Genomic DNA, 12,548 nt, shown 5'->3' with positions numbered 1-12,548 from the left:
GACAGAGGTAGAGGGGGCTGGAGCTTGTTGGCAAGGAGTCTGGATTGTACTCAATGTGTCATCAGAGGAGCCTGGAGGACTACAATTCATGGGGTCACAAGAGTCGGACATGACTGAGCAACTAACACACAATGTGTCACAGGGAGCCTTGGATATCATAAAATTTGTGTTAAGAATATGACTCCGCTGAGTGGAAAATGGCCAGTGGGCAAGTGTGGGGGTGAGGAAGCAGAGGAGTACTGACCAGTCTTAAATGGCTTCTAGGATGAAAACTGGCACATATAGCAGTGTACCAGGTACAAAGCAGGCACTCAGTAAATGGTAGAACTGTTTCTGACATAGGAGCGATAGGGAAGGGTAGAGAGCAGGTCTCCCCTTCCTCAAGGGGTCAGTGAGATGAGCAGGGGTCGTATCTTGGGTGGCAGGGGAGTGAGTGGAAGTTGGTTCAACTGCCCTTTTGAGTCATTGTTTGCGGGTGGTTCTGGGAGGGGCTGGACAATGGCGGTGGCACTTCGGTGATTGGGCAGGCAGGCAGGAAGTCGCATCTCTGCGCTGCAGGGATGAGCAAACGTCAGTCCCTAACAGTGGCTCAGGGACCGTCGGCCTCCGGGTCATCTCCCACCAGCTCCCTCTCCAGTTCTTTGACGAGATCAATTACGATTTCTCAGTCTTACGTAAAGTACGGGGCAAACTCAACTGCAAGACAAGTCTCCCCACCTCCCGCCTTGGCGAATCTGGCCTCAGTACCTGCGGGCGCACGGGAGAGCACCTGACGCTCCGGCGAGCAGGCCCCGCCCCCGCCCCTTGGCCCGGCCCCTCGGCCCCGCCCGTGCGGAGCTGTGGAAGCTTCCGACTCAGCTGTGCGAGCTCCGCCCACAGGTCCTGGGGCCCCGCCCATGGGCTGTCCGGGGTTCGCTCGGGAGCCTTGGTCCACTCCTGTCATTCGGGGCTCCGCCCCATGGGGCGGAGCCTCCGCCCAGCACCCTGGGCGCACGCGCCGCCTTCCCAGCCCGCGGCTCCGATCCACTGGCGCCCACGTCCTCCCGGGAGCGCGCGCGCCGGTGCGGGTGCGTGCGTGAACGTGCGCGCCCCCGCCGCTTCTGCCGGTGCTGCTCCCGCGCCCTCTGCCGCTACCCCCGCCGCAGCTGCCGCCGCCGCCGCCGCCGCCGGGTCCCGAAGCGCAGCCCCGGCTGAAGAGCGCGTCGGCCGGCTGCCTAGGAGCGCCGCGCAGGGAAGAGCGGAGCCGCGGAGTCGGCGGGCGGGCGGGCGCGCGGACAGGTGAGCTCGCGGCGGGCCGGCGGCCTCGCGTCAGGCCGGGCGGCCGGGCAGGCGGGCGGGGGTCGGGGTGACGGGGGCGGGTTAAGCGAGCGGGGGCGGGGCGCGAGGTGAGGGTGACGCGGGGCCGGGTGAGGGGGTGCGGGGTGGCGCGGCGCAGGGCGTCGGGGCCGCGCGCCCGCAGCCGGAAATGGCGGCGACCCCCTCTCCCCTTTCCTAGCCCTCAGGGCGGGCCGGGGTCGGCGGTGCGGCCGCTGAAGCGGCGGGAAGGCCTAGGCCGTGCGCCGCGGTCGTGCCGCCGGGCCCGCACTGGGGGCGGCCAAAGACCTGACCTGCGGCCGCCGGGCGCCCCCGGAGCAGCTCGCGCTCCGGGACTGGGGTCTGTGCAGGGCGCCCACGCCTCGGGGAGGGTCTTTCCTGTCCTGCGGGCGAGAGGGGGAACGTCACCGGTTCTGGAGCCACGTAATCTGTGTCTGGGTCATTATGTTTATAGCTCACGGAATTGAGCTTTGTTCCTTGACGCCTTGTAAATTAGTCTTCTGGGTGAAAATCATCCAGTTTGTAAGAAAAAAAACGTTTTTTCTGTCTCACCAGGGCATCATTTGAAGCAGTGCTTGTGTTGCAGTCATAGAAGAGAGGGTCAGGATCTCATCCCTGCGGGTTCGAACTTGTTTGCATTGAGGGGCTGGATTAAGGACTCGCCTTTTCTTGTGCCTGAGAGATGAGTTCTCAATATTTGCTCGGTTGTGCTATGCAGGGAAAGGAAGCGAAAGTTTCCGTTTTATTTTGGTTTCCAGGTTTAGGCTTGATAGGGGTCATAACTTGAGAGGTGGCTCTGCTGGATATATTTGTCCTTGCTAGTTGTCTGTTTAAAAACTATCTGCTAACCTAACAGTTATTCTGCCCCATCTGTAATCTGGTTGCCTCAAGGCGGAACTTCAGCCAAAGCTCCTGAGATTTTATGTTCGTTTATTTGCTTCTGTCTTGTTAAACGTGGTGGTGAGTTTCAGGATCAAGGCACCTGCCAAACTTTGAGGGATGAAATTATGAGGCAGGACTCACAGGCTTTGAGAAACTTACTGCCTGAGAGCTGTGCAGTTTTTCTTCCACCTGTGTCAAGTTTGCAGAACTTGGGTCGCCTCCGAGCCTGAGAGTTGTGCAGTTCTTCTTCCACCCGTGTCAAGGTTGCAGAACTTGGGTCGCCTCTGATGGCACCTCTGATGGCATTTGGCCAAGCCAGGGGCTGGGTGGCTGTTGTTCCCAGCAGCACGGGGCTGTGAGGGACACACATGCTGCTGGAGCCCCTTGCCTGGACCTCTTAAACGTGGTGAAGGCAGAGTATCCAGGGGTTATCTGATGAGCAGACACTTGGGAGGCGCATGGAGGAGACTCGGCTTTGCTGAGGGGGCCCCAACTGTGGAACCATTGTGGCCTGGGATGGAGACCCTTGTGGGCAGAGATGCCTGTCAGTCCACTCCCAGCCTCTGTAACCAGTCTCCTCCCTCTGGCCCCTGTCTCATTCTGATCCCTTTCAAAGTGACCTCTCAGCCTGTCTCTTGGTAGACTTCCTTGCTCTTTCCTGGCTCTACCTAGATCACTGGCGTCCTTACCTTTAGCCTCAGGGCAGGTAGCCCTTCCTCGACTGCCTGCCTGCTGTTTCAACTCAGTTCAGTTCAGTTGCTCAGTCATGTCCGAGTCTTTGCAGCCCCGTAAACTGCAGCACACCAGGCCTCCCTGTCCATCACCAACTCCCGGAGCTTGCTCAGACTCATGTCCATCAAGTTGGTGATGCCATCCAACCATCATTCTCTGTCATCCTGTTCTCCTCCTGCCTTCAGTCTTTCTCAGAATCAGGGTCTTTTCCACTGAGTCAGTTCTTGGCATCAGGTGGCCAAAGTATTGGAGCTTCAGCATTAGTCCTTCCAATGAATATTCAGGACTGATTTCCTTTAGGATTGACTGGTTTGATCTCCTTGCAGTCCAAGGGACTCTGAAACGTCTTCTCCAACACCACAGTTCAAAAGCAACTCACCACCTCCTGTTCCCTGTTTCCCTTCCCTGCTTAGTTTTCCCACCACACTTCATTTTTCTAATGTCCTACTTAATATATTTATTATAACTGAATCTTTTACTGTGAGGTAAAGTCCACAGGGAGCCTGTTTGTGCAGAGAGCAGGGGCTGGCACGTGCTGCATGCCTGGGAAATACTGACAAAGTGGAGGTGATGAGCTTAGTAGCAGCACAGCAGCACAGCACACAGACTTCTCTGGGAAGTCAATGTGGTGAGTGCCGAGTCCTTGAGCTGCTGGCTTCTGAGGGAGGTCTGGCAAGTTACTTCCCCTTTGGGAAAGCACAACCAGTTAGAGGTGGGTCAGAAAGGTCTTCGGACCTCCTTGTAAACCTTTGTGCAACTTTTAGTCTATAGTTAGTCCAAAATAAAAAGGTTTTTGTCAGCTTTTGTCTTCAGTTAGCTTCCCTAAAAGTAAATCCCACACATTAGCCTCAGATACTCAGTGACATGTGTTGATAAAATGAGTGAGGTGGAGTAACCCGTTAAAACCACATGAAAATGAGCTATTCCTCAGGCCTGCTCTGAATCCTTCTACGTGACGGAAGACCTCAAGTCATTTCCAGAACCTTCACTCAGTGAGTTTATGTTCTTGGTTTTCATTCACTGTGTTACCGTGGTGCCGGGACTGAACAGATACCACGCATCTCTTGGCTCTTTGTGTTCTTGAGCCCCCTTGCTCTCAGAGGGTGGGTGCTCTTGTGCTCCAGGTTGAGCTACCCTAAAGACTAGTGCTAAAAAAAAAAAAAAAAAAGGACTAGTGCTTTGCTCCGTCTCAGTCCTGGACTTGGAATCAGGCCTGTATGTTGGTTCCTGTGCTGACTTCCCTGCCACAACCAGGCAGAATTGCTGGCACGCTGCTGATGGCACATCTCAGAGCCTAGGCATGACGTGCTTGCCTTGGTCATGGGCTGTAGTCGAAGCTCAGTGGATATCAAATGAATGACTAAAGTGCTGTGCAGCAGCTGCGCAGAGGGTAAGGGAACAAGGTGGAGTTTTATCCAAGGTGAGAGTTTGCTTCTAAGTTCAGGGAATAACATGAGCATGATTTGTACAAAAAATTTATTGGGGTGTAATTGGTTCTACAAATGATTTTTTTTTTTTTTTTGGCTATACCACAGGGTACATGGGATCTTAGTTACCTGACCAGGGACCGAACCCACATTCCCTACAGTAGAATCTCAACCCCTAGACCCCTAGGGAAGTCTGCAAATAGACACAGATATAATCACCCTTGAAAAAAATTCCCTAACTCCTTTTAAAAGTACTTTGTACAAGGTTTGGAGTGTATAGTGCTGTAGGTGAACCATATCTTAGCCAATGAGGTCAGCCAGTTTTCCAGGAAGGAGACAAATTCCTGTGTCTTCAGGGGACAGGTGTAGCACGTGACAGCCAGCTCTTGCACACGCAGTGTGGAAGAGACTCTGAGCTCTTGATGGCGCCCTTGTGGATCTCCCGGTGCTCCCCACACAGCAGTTAAGACTGCAGTGCTTCTCAGTGGAGCTCCTTTTTATGTTCTTGTTGGCTGGGCAGAGCAGAGCATTATCGAACTGCAGACTGCCTCCTGCTCCGTCACAGTCCTTCCCTGTCTGTGTTGGCAGGGCCTGTGCTTGAATTTCCTTCCTGAAAGAGGACGAGACTCAAGCTCAAGTGCTTGACCACTGAGATGAGGGTCATGGAACGTGCCCTTACTGCCTGTTGGGGAGTACAGGAGATATAAGTAGGAAGCTGTGTCCTCAGCTGCTTCCTAAATACAAGTGACAAAGATGCTAAAAAATGAGGCTATTCATATTTTATGAAGATGCTACCCCTTATTTAAGAGAGGGAATGAGGGAACTTGGTGGTCCATGGTTAAGACTCCACACTTCCAGTGCAGAGGGCATGGGTTCCATCTCTGGTTGGAGAACTAAGATCCTGTATGTCAAGAGGGGTGGCCAAAAAAGAAAAGAAGGAACCGTTAGGCCTAATGTCCTGATGGCAGGGCCACGCTCAGATAGTGACATCGCCTGAAGAGGATTAATAGCGGTCTGTTACTGGTCAGTCAGAATTCAACCCAGAAGATTTAAGGATTAGATTACCAAAACAGCCTTTAGTTTCGATTTTGTCTTTTGTCACCTTTGCATCAGTTTTGTTTGAGGATGTTATATCAGTGAAATGGTACGTTCTGCCTTAGTTCTTGGCACTGGCAGACATTTAATAGATTTTGTCTTTAACAGGTAAGAATTGTTTCCAATTCCAAGAGTTTTGCAGACATATTGGTAATTCACATTGGTGAGATCATGTATTCAGTGGCTGTCTTGAAAATGCCCTCATGCTTCCTTTTCAGAGGTTGTCTATGTACTTCAAAGGTCCACTTTACTCATGAATCTTTCACCTTTGTAGGTGTGTCCATGTGACTGGTTTTTAAAACTTGACAGAAACCGTAGTCTTTTATTCGTGACACATTAAACCCAAGTAATATTTTAAATTGTTTGATGCCTTATGAGTGATCAGTGAATATTCCTTGACTGTATGAGTATAAATGAGCCTTATTCATTATGAGTTACTTACAATTTTATTGTCCTTTTAATTTTTCTACACTGAACACAGAGCACTGGAAAACATGGTGGTTTACAAAGTGGGATGTACAGTCTCAGTTGCTGTGTTCTAAGGAATTCTATGCCAATTGGTTATAAAGTTGCAGTCCTGAGAGTCAGAGGATTGGAATGCTGACTTGCTACCCCTATGGGCTCTGCCCCGCCCTGGCTATCTCTGGGATGACCAGCCTCTTTCTTAGAGAGCTCTCCCTAGGGCCCTGTGCCTCTGTTCTCTGGGCAGGTGGAGTGGAAATGTGCTAGACTGAACTCACCTGTCCTGTCCTGGCCTGTGGTGCCTCAGAGGTAATGAATTGGGGGCTGGGGGCCAAGACCTTGAGCCCCTGTCACAGCCTCAACTCAGCCAGACTGGGCTCTGCACAGGGAGTGTGTGCCACCCGCCTGGCTTTTAGTTTCCCTTCTATTATTGGAAGGGATTAGCAGCATAGCAAATGTTTGATTTTTAGCTAGGCGGTCCCATTGAATTTTCTTTTATTAAGTAGTGACTTTCATCATGAGAGGGTATCTCTAAGATAAATAATGAAAAATTCTGTGTTAGGAAATACAAACTTTATTGTTTTTGCCACATATTACCAGATTTGTATACCCTCTGGCAGGTACAAAGGATTTTAACACTTTTAATATTTTACATTTTGCTGCTCACTTAGGTACTGCTGTAGGGTTTGATAGTAAAATGTGAGGATCTTTTTGACCAGTTGTAATAAATTTTGCTATGTCCTTTAAGTTAAGATTTTTAAATAAAAAAGAGTGATAGTTTTGTGATAGACTTTTTCTGATGCATGAAACCAGGCCCATCTGTTTTCTTGTTTTGTTTTGTTTTTAATTAACTGAAAAAAGAAATTGTATTCCAGGTAACAATTTTTACTGTGCTGTGTCTGTTTCAAATTATTTATTTATTTTGGGCTCTGCTGGATCTTTGTTGCTGCACAGGCTTTTCTCTAGTTGTGGTGAGTGAGAGATACTCTAGTTGCAGTGCAGGGGCTTCTCATTGCAGAACATGGGCTCTAGGAGCACAGGATTTGGTAGCTGTGGCACATGGGCTTAGTTACTCTGAGGCCTGTGGGATCTTCCTGGACCAGGGATCGAACCTGTGTCTCTTGCATTGGCAGGCAGAGTCTTTACCACCAAGCCACCAGGGAAGCCATTTACTGGGCTGTATTTACTTTTGAATCATGAGGCTCATCACATGTAAAGTTAAAATTTTTAGTGCAGTTTAATGACTGAGTTTCATTTTAAGATGAAACTAGAATGTCTGTACTTTAAAGATTATCTTTGGAGTAGTTTTTAACTGTCTAGTTGTAGTTGTCTTCAGTTTGAAGCAGTTTGTTTTCCCCTACAGTTCCTGTGGAGGAGGAGGCTTACCCCCTCCACCCCCCACTCCCCAGTTGCAAGCCCTCTGAAGCGATCCGCTTGAGAGGCTGCCAGGCTCCTTACTGTGCATCTGCCTTAATCCCCGGACAGCTTGCATGGGTAGCTGTTATCCAATTGTATAGATAAGGAGACACATTGACGTGCCTGGTGTTGGGGGTTAAGCACAATCAGTGTTGTCACACACCTTACCATGACAGCATGGGATTTCCTTCTTAAAATGCTGTTTCTGTTGGTGCCATTTTCTCTTGCATCTTCCTGCCTGGTTGGGTGATTCTAGCTGACTGTTAGCAGCAGCATCCTACTCCCTGGTGTGTAGTACCAGTGTGATGCCCACACTTGTTTCAACTGCCCCTGCCCTTTCTTTTATAAAAATTGATCCATGACAAGGATAACTGAGGGGGCTGTCCTGGCAGCCGAGTAGGCCAGCTGTCCAGCCATCTCATCCTCACTCAGGCTGGCGGATTGCAGTGCACATAGGTGTTGGGGCACTCTTGGACCTACTGGCCTCTGGGGGTGCTGTGCAAACCTTCATAAGCATCTGTGATCTACCTTTTTTCCTTTTTTTCTTCCCCCAAGGCTGGACTGTGTAGCCTGTGGGATCTTAGTTCCTTGACCAGGGGTCAAAGCCATGCCCCCTGCATTGGGAGCAGAGTCTTAACCACTTGACCACCAGTGAAGTTCTTATGATCTTCCTTTTATTGTAGCATTCCTTAAACTGCTCACAGAACTGCAGTGTCGTGAGGTAAGCCTATCATTTCATCAGACCCCCATGCTGCCTTCTGGAGTGGGCAGAGGTTTTGTCCTGTCCCCACCCCAGAATGACCATCCAGCTGATGAACAGCGCACCTCTTTGTGGTGATCACAGGGGCAGAATGGGCTTCAGTGAGCAGTAGCTCGATACAGCCTTACCTGGTCACAGGCTAGCCCCCTAAAGTCTTGAAGGCAGGTCTTTTCCTGTAGTTTTAAAAGGCAGATGACAAGGAGGCAAATTAGTGAACTTTGGTGTTTTTTTTTTTTTTTGAACTTTGGTTTTTATATCAAAAATATATGTAACAGCAACAAAAAAATGTATGCAACAGTAGTGTTCAAGCTGAGAGTTTAAGTATAACCTACATAACTTTAATTCACCATTATGAACTTTGTTTGTGTAGTCTTCTCATCTGTAAATTGGAAGCCAAAGTAGTAATTGCTCATGTTTATCATGTACCGAGCACTGTTTTCCTCAGTTTGCAGGAGCTTGCTTACAGATACTCCATGCCAGGCCATCTCCAGCCCCACTGGATGAAAAGGAGGTGGAGGTGTTGAGTAACTGCTTGGATCTCTGAGCCCGTAAGTGGCAGAACTGGGCTCCAGCCCAGGCAAGTGACCTGAGAGCTGCCCTTCCACCCCTCCTGGACTAGGTACCTGCCCCACAGACCTCTTGGTCTAGAGCATGTGTGCCCCAAATTGCCTGTACATGGTGAGCATGTCTAGACTGTAACTGCTGTGTTGGTGAAATTTCCGTGATAGTCACGAGGCCTGTCACCAGTATAACTGCACCAGGACATGCATGTGTCTTGAGGCTCACCTCTGACATCAGGCATCTCTTTACAGATGGCTTGTCACCGGGTGGTCGGTGTAGCTCATGCTTGGTTTCGTGCTGGATTTGACAGAATGGTTGGTTTTGGTTCTGGCTTCAGGGAGCTGGCCCACTGCTTCATCAGAGACAGTCAGCCCATGGTGGGAACCCTGGGCTGGCCCGCCCCAGGGGGCGGCCTTGACTGGTGAGACGCAGAAGGCATCATGGCTGCATCTGCCACGTTTTATGGACTTTCACCCACTCTCTGCGTCTTAAGCTTCCCTTCATTCTGGAGTTGGAGCGTCCAGTTCACTCGCTAGGGGTGGCGCTGCCCCCAGGCTGATGGCTCGTTGGGTTGTCAGTGTCATATCCTGCACTGCTTAGAGCCCCCGGGCTCTCTTGAAGCCTTAAGTAGGTCTCTTAGGCTGCGCACTTCTGAGTGACTGTGATTTCGGTCACAAGCATTTTCATGTGATGTTCACAGTTGAGGATTTGAGTGTTGTGTTGATCCTTCCTGGTAGTCATTCATGAGAGTGGACTTGTACCTGAGCCTTTCGCATCTGCCTTTTCTGTCATAGAACACATCCCTCCTGTTCTTGAGTCTGTTCGCTGAAAGCCAGGGGCAGTAGATGGCTCCCTGGGTGGAAGGGGCCTGTGACTTCAGTCCTCTGAGATTGTCGGCGTTCTGAGTGTAGAACACCAGCACCCAGAAAGCTCTGCCGCCCATTACTTTTATAAGAAACACTTTTGCCTTCCACTGTCTAGTTTCACATTCAGCTTTGGGATTACGTTATTTAAAGTTTTCTGGAAATGTTTGGTCATAGCATGGTCCACCTAGAATCTCTTGCTGCAGCCTTGCACATAGGTGAGCACCTGTTAGCTCCAGTGCCGAGATGGTGGGTATGTCACTGTGTCTGTCGGTCATGTTCTGGGTGTGAGGGTTCTAGCTTGCTTTAGGCCACTTTACACTGAGGCAGTGTTGCCCTGCTGTTTGCGCCTCAGGGATGCTGACCAGGAGGGCCAGGGCAGGAGTGAGGCACTGCCATCCACATTGGGCCATCGGCAGCCTCCTCTCGGAGTCATAGGCTTTTGAAAATGTTCAATTCGACTCTCCTTGTATTCAAACATGTAAGTTAAGTTTGATCAACTTCTGACCTTTTCCTTTTGACTGAAAGCATTAGGTTATGAAAGAAAATCCTTATTTGGTTTCTGGACATAAGTCACAACTGACAAAATTAATTCCACAGATGTGCTGACCACTCTGCCAGGACTGAGGCAGCACTCGGTTTATTCCTCAGAAAGACTTTGAGTGTGGCCCTGCTGGGGCCTTTCAGTTTCCCCCCGGGATGTTGCTGAGCCCGTGCCGGTCAGCCTGTCGCTCCCTCTGTGGGCAGAGTGCCCACTCTCTTCAGTACAGGAGCACACCCTCTCAGTGAGCAGGCGTGGCTTAGCTGCTGCTCTCTGATGGGTTGGTCCTTCCTTGGACGCTGATGATGACGGCGAGTCCTTCTTAAAGAGGAACCTCTTTTACTCACTTAATTATCTCTATTTTAAGGCTTGGCATCACTGTCACTTTTTATTATCCTTAGAATGAAGGAAGAAACATATCATCTTTAGTAGGAGTTCCTGTGTTTTCTTAGAGGAAAAAATTCTGTACATTTGTAGAAATTCTGTACATTTGACATTCATTTTAAGTTAGGAGCAAAGGTAGCAGATGACCATGATACTCGGCAGCAACCCTTCCACATTTCCCATGTTTGCTGATTCTGCTTATAATTGCTTTGATGCACCTGTGGTCATCGGTGGCTTTTTCCTCTTGCTCTGCAGTGTACTAACGTTTTCCTGCTGGAATAGATGATGAGCTCAGGGTTAAACGTGCAGACCATGGGTGTTCCCGTGTATCTGTCCCTGCTCTGGGGAAAGCTGGCCCTCGCCTGCCTGAGGAGGTGCCCCAGGTCCTTTTTTCCAGGTCCATCATGGATTGCAAAGGAAGATCCCTTCAGAGAAGAGAGGTCAGCGGTCTTTGGGACACCAGTTGTGTCTCAGCTTTAGTATTTTTTTTTTCAGTGAAGTTTTTCTTCTGAGGGTCAGGCCCCGAGTGTGGGGGCAAAGCAGCTGTCCCTGAAGTGCTGTCTGGTGGTCCCTGGCATCCCCTGACAGACCCTTGCTCCTGCTGTCCTGACTCGAGCCGCAGCATCCTTGTCGTCCTGCCCGGTGTAGTGTGCTCCTGTCCCCTTGTGACAGACTTTGTCCTGCACTGTCATCTTACAACCTGAAGAGTATTGACCTCTATTCCCTCCTCCTCCCTGTGACTTTTCTTTGTCCATTTACCTTTGTGTTGTCAAGGCAGACATTTGCATTGTCTTTTGTAACCATAAAGTTGTTGGTTTGTAAGTTTACTGTTGAAAATCCATGTTATTCCCACTTGTGGAAACATTGTTTAAGCAGAGCCTGGTCCCTGCTATGATGATGTTTCCTCCGAGAGCAGTGCCTCTCTCTCCCCAGATTCCTAGCAGCCATTCTTACACTGTTAGCCTGTTTCTTAGCTCCTCTGTGTTCAGATTGCCCATGATATGATGTGTTATTTTTGTGGCCTGGAACTTGCCTCTGGGCACTCTGTCCTCCTGCCCCTGGCAACAGAGTGGCTTTCCAGGCTGCTTGTCCAGCCACACTTCTGGGATGACCAGTGGTGGGTGGGGAGGCTGCAGTGCCCATGGCAGCCCTAGAAACTGCATCTCAGAGGAGCAAAGACAGTGAGTGGCCCGCTATGGCCTTGCACCACTGCCTCCCCTGGAGGATCATAGAGCACACCTGTCTGCACACCGGGAGGTGTTACTCTGGCGATTGCCTGCTCAAGGCTTTTTTTTTTTTTTTAATTTTTGGCTGTGCTGGGTCTTCGTTGCTGTGCAGGCTTTTCTCTGGTTATGGCTAGAGGAGGCTACTCTTGTGCGTGGGCTTCTTCCTGGAGTGGCTTTTCTTGTTGTGGAGCACGGGCTCTAGGGCTTCAGTAGTTGTGGCGCACAGGCTTAGCTGCTCTGAGGTATGTGGGCTTTTCCTGGATCAGGGATCCAACCTGTGTCTCCTGCATTGATAGGTGGATTCTTTACTACTGAGCTACCAGGGAAGCCTGGCCCTGCTCTTTTTTAAAGACACTTGTTTTAGAGCCACCAGGAAAGGTTTTCTCAAGGCTTTTAAATCTACCTTGTTTTCATAGTAGGTGTTTGTGTTAAAACATGATTGTTTTAATTATTATGTAATGGTATGTGTAGAAGTAACAAAGAATTTGTAGCTCTTGTAGAAATTTTTGAACCTCAGGTAATTTTGAAGGTTTTTGAATACAGTATACTTGGAATGAAACCTAATAGAAAGCCTCCCCACCCCCCCTCCCAAGACCGCTCAGAGAGAAATGCTGGTGCACCTACTGGGCCCAGGGTGAGATGGGCCGTTCTTCAGGGCTTCTGGGACTGACTGTCATCACTTGGACGAGCGGAGCTGGTCTGTCTCGCCCAGGTTAACTCCAGATGGAGAGGTTACCTATGGGCAAGGTGACAGAGCTTTAGAGTGCAGTGTAGGAGAAGTCACTGTGGATTAGGGGATGGAAAAGAATTTATTTAACAAAAATGGGGGAAAATAGATTGATACATTTACAGAGATTTGATATATTCAGTTACATAAAAAATTAA

At 49.8% G+C, this 12,548-nt stretch overlaps 1 protein-coding gene across 2 annotated transcripts in view; it reads left to right on the top strand.

The window, feature by feature from the left end:
• Positions 1 to 1,036: 1,036 nt before the first annotated feature.
• DNAJC5 (DnaJ heat shock protein family (Hsp40) member C5) overlaps positions 1,037 to 12,548 on the top strand; it is a 29,849-nt gene continuing 18,337 nt past the window's right edge. Inside the window, exon 1 of one of the 2 annotated variants that reach the window (XR_010661466.1) lies at positions 1,037 to 1,278. The gene's annotated coding sequence lies outside the window, so the exon portion shown is untranslated. The remainder of the gene's footprint in view (positions 1,279 to 12,548) is intronic. The other variant, XM_065921610.1, reaches the window with a different exon arrangement.

This window comes from Muntiacus reevesi, chromosome 2 (genome assembly GCF_963930625.1).
Source record: "Muntiacus reevesi chromosome 2, mMunRee1.1, whole genome shotgun sequence".
Taxonomy (NCBI): domain Eukaryota; kingdom Metazoa; phylum Chordata; class Mammalia; order Artiodactyla; family Cervidae; genus Muntiacus; species Muntiacus reevesi.
This window is presented reverse-complemented; position numbering and strand designations above follow the sequence as displayed.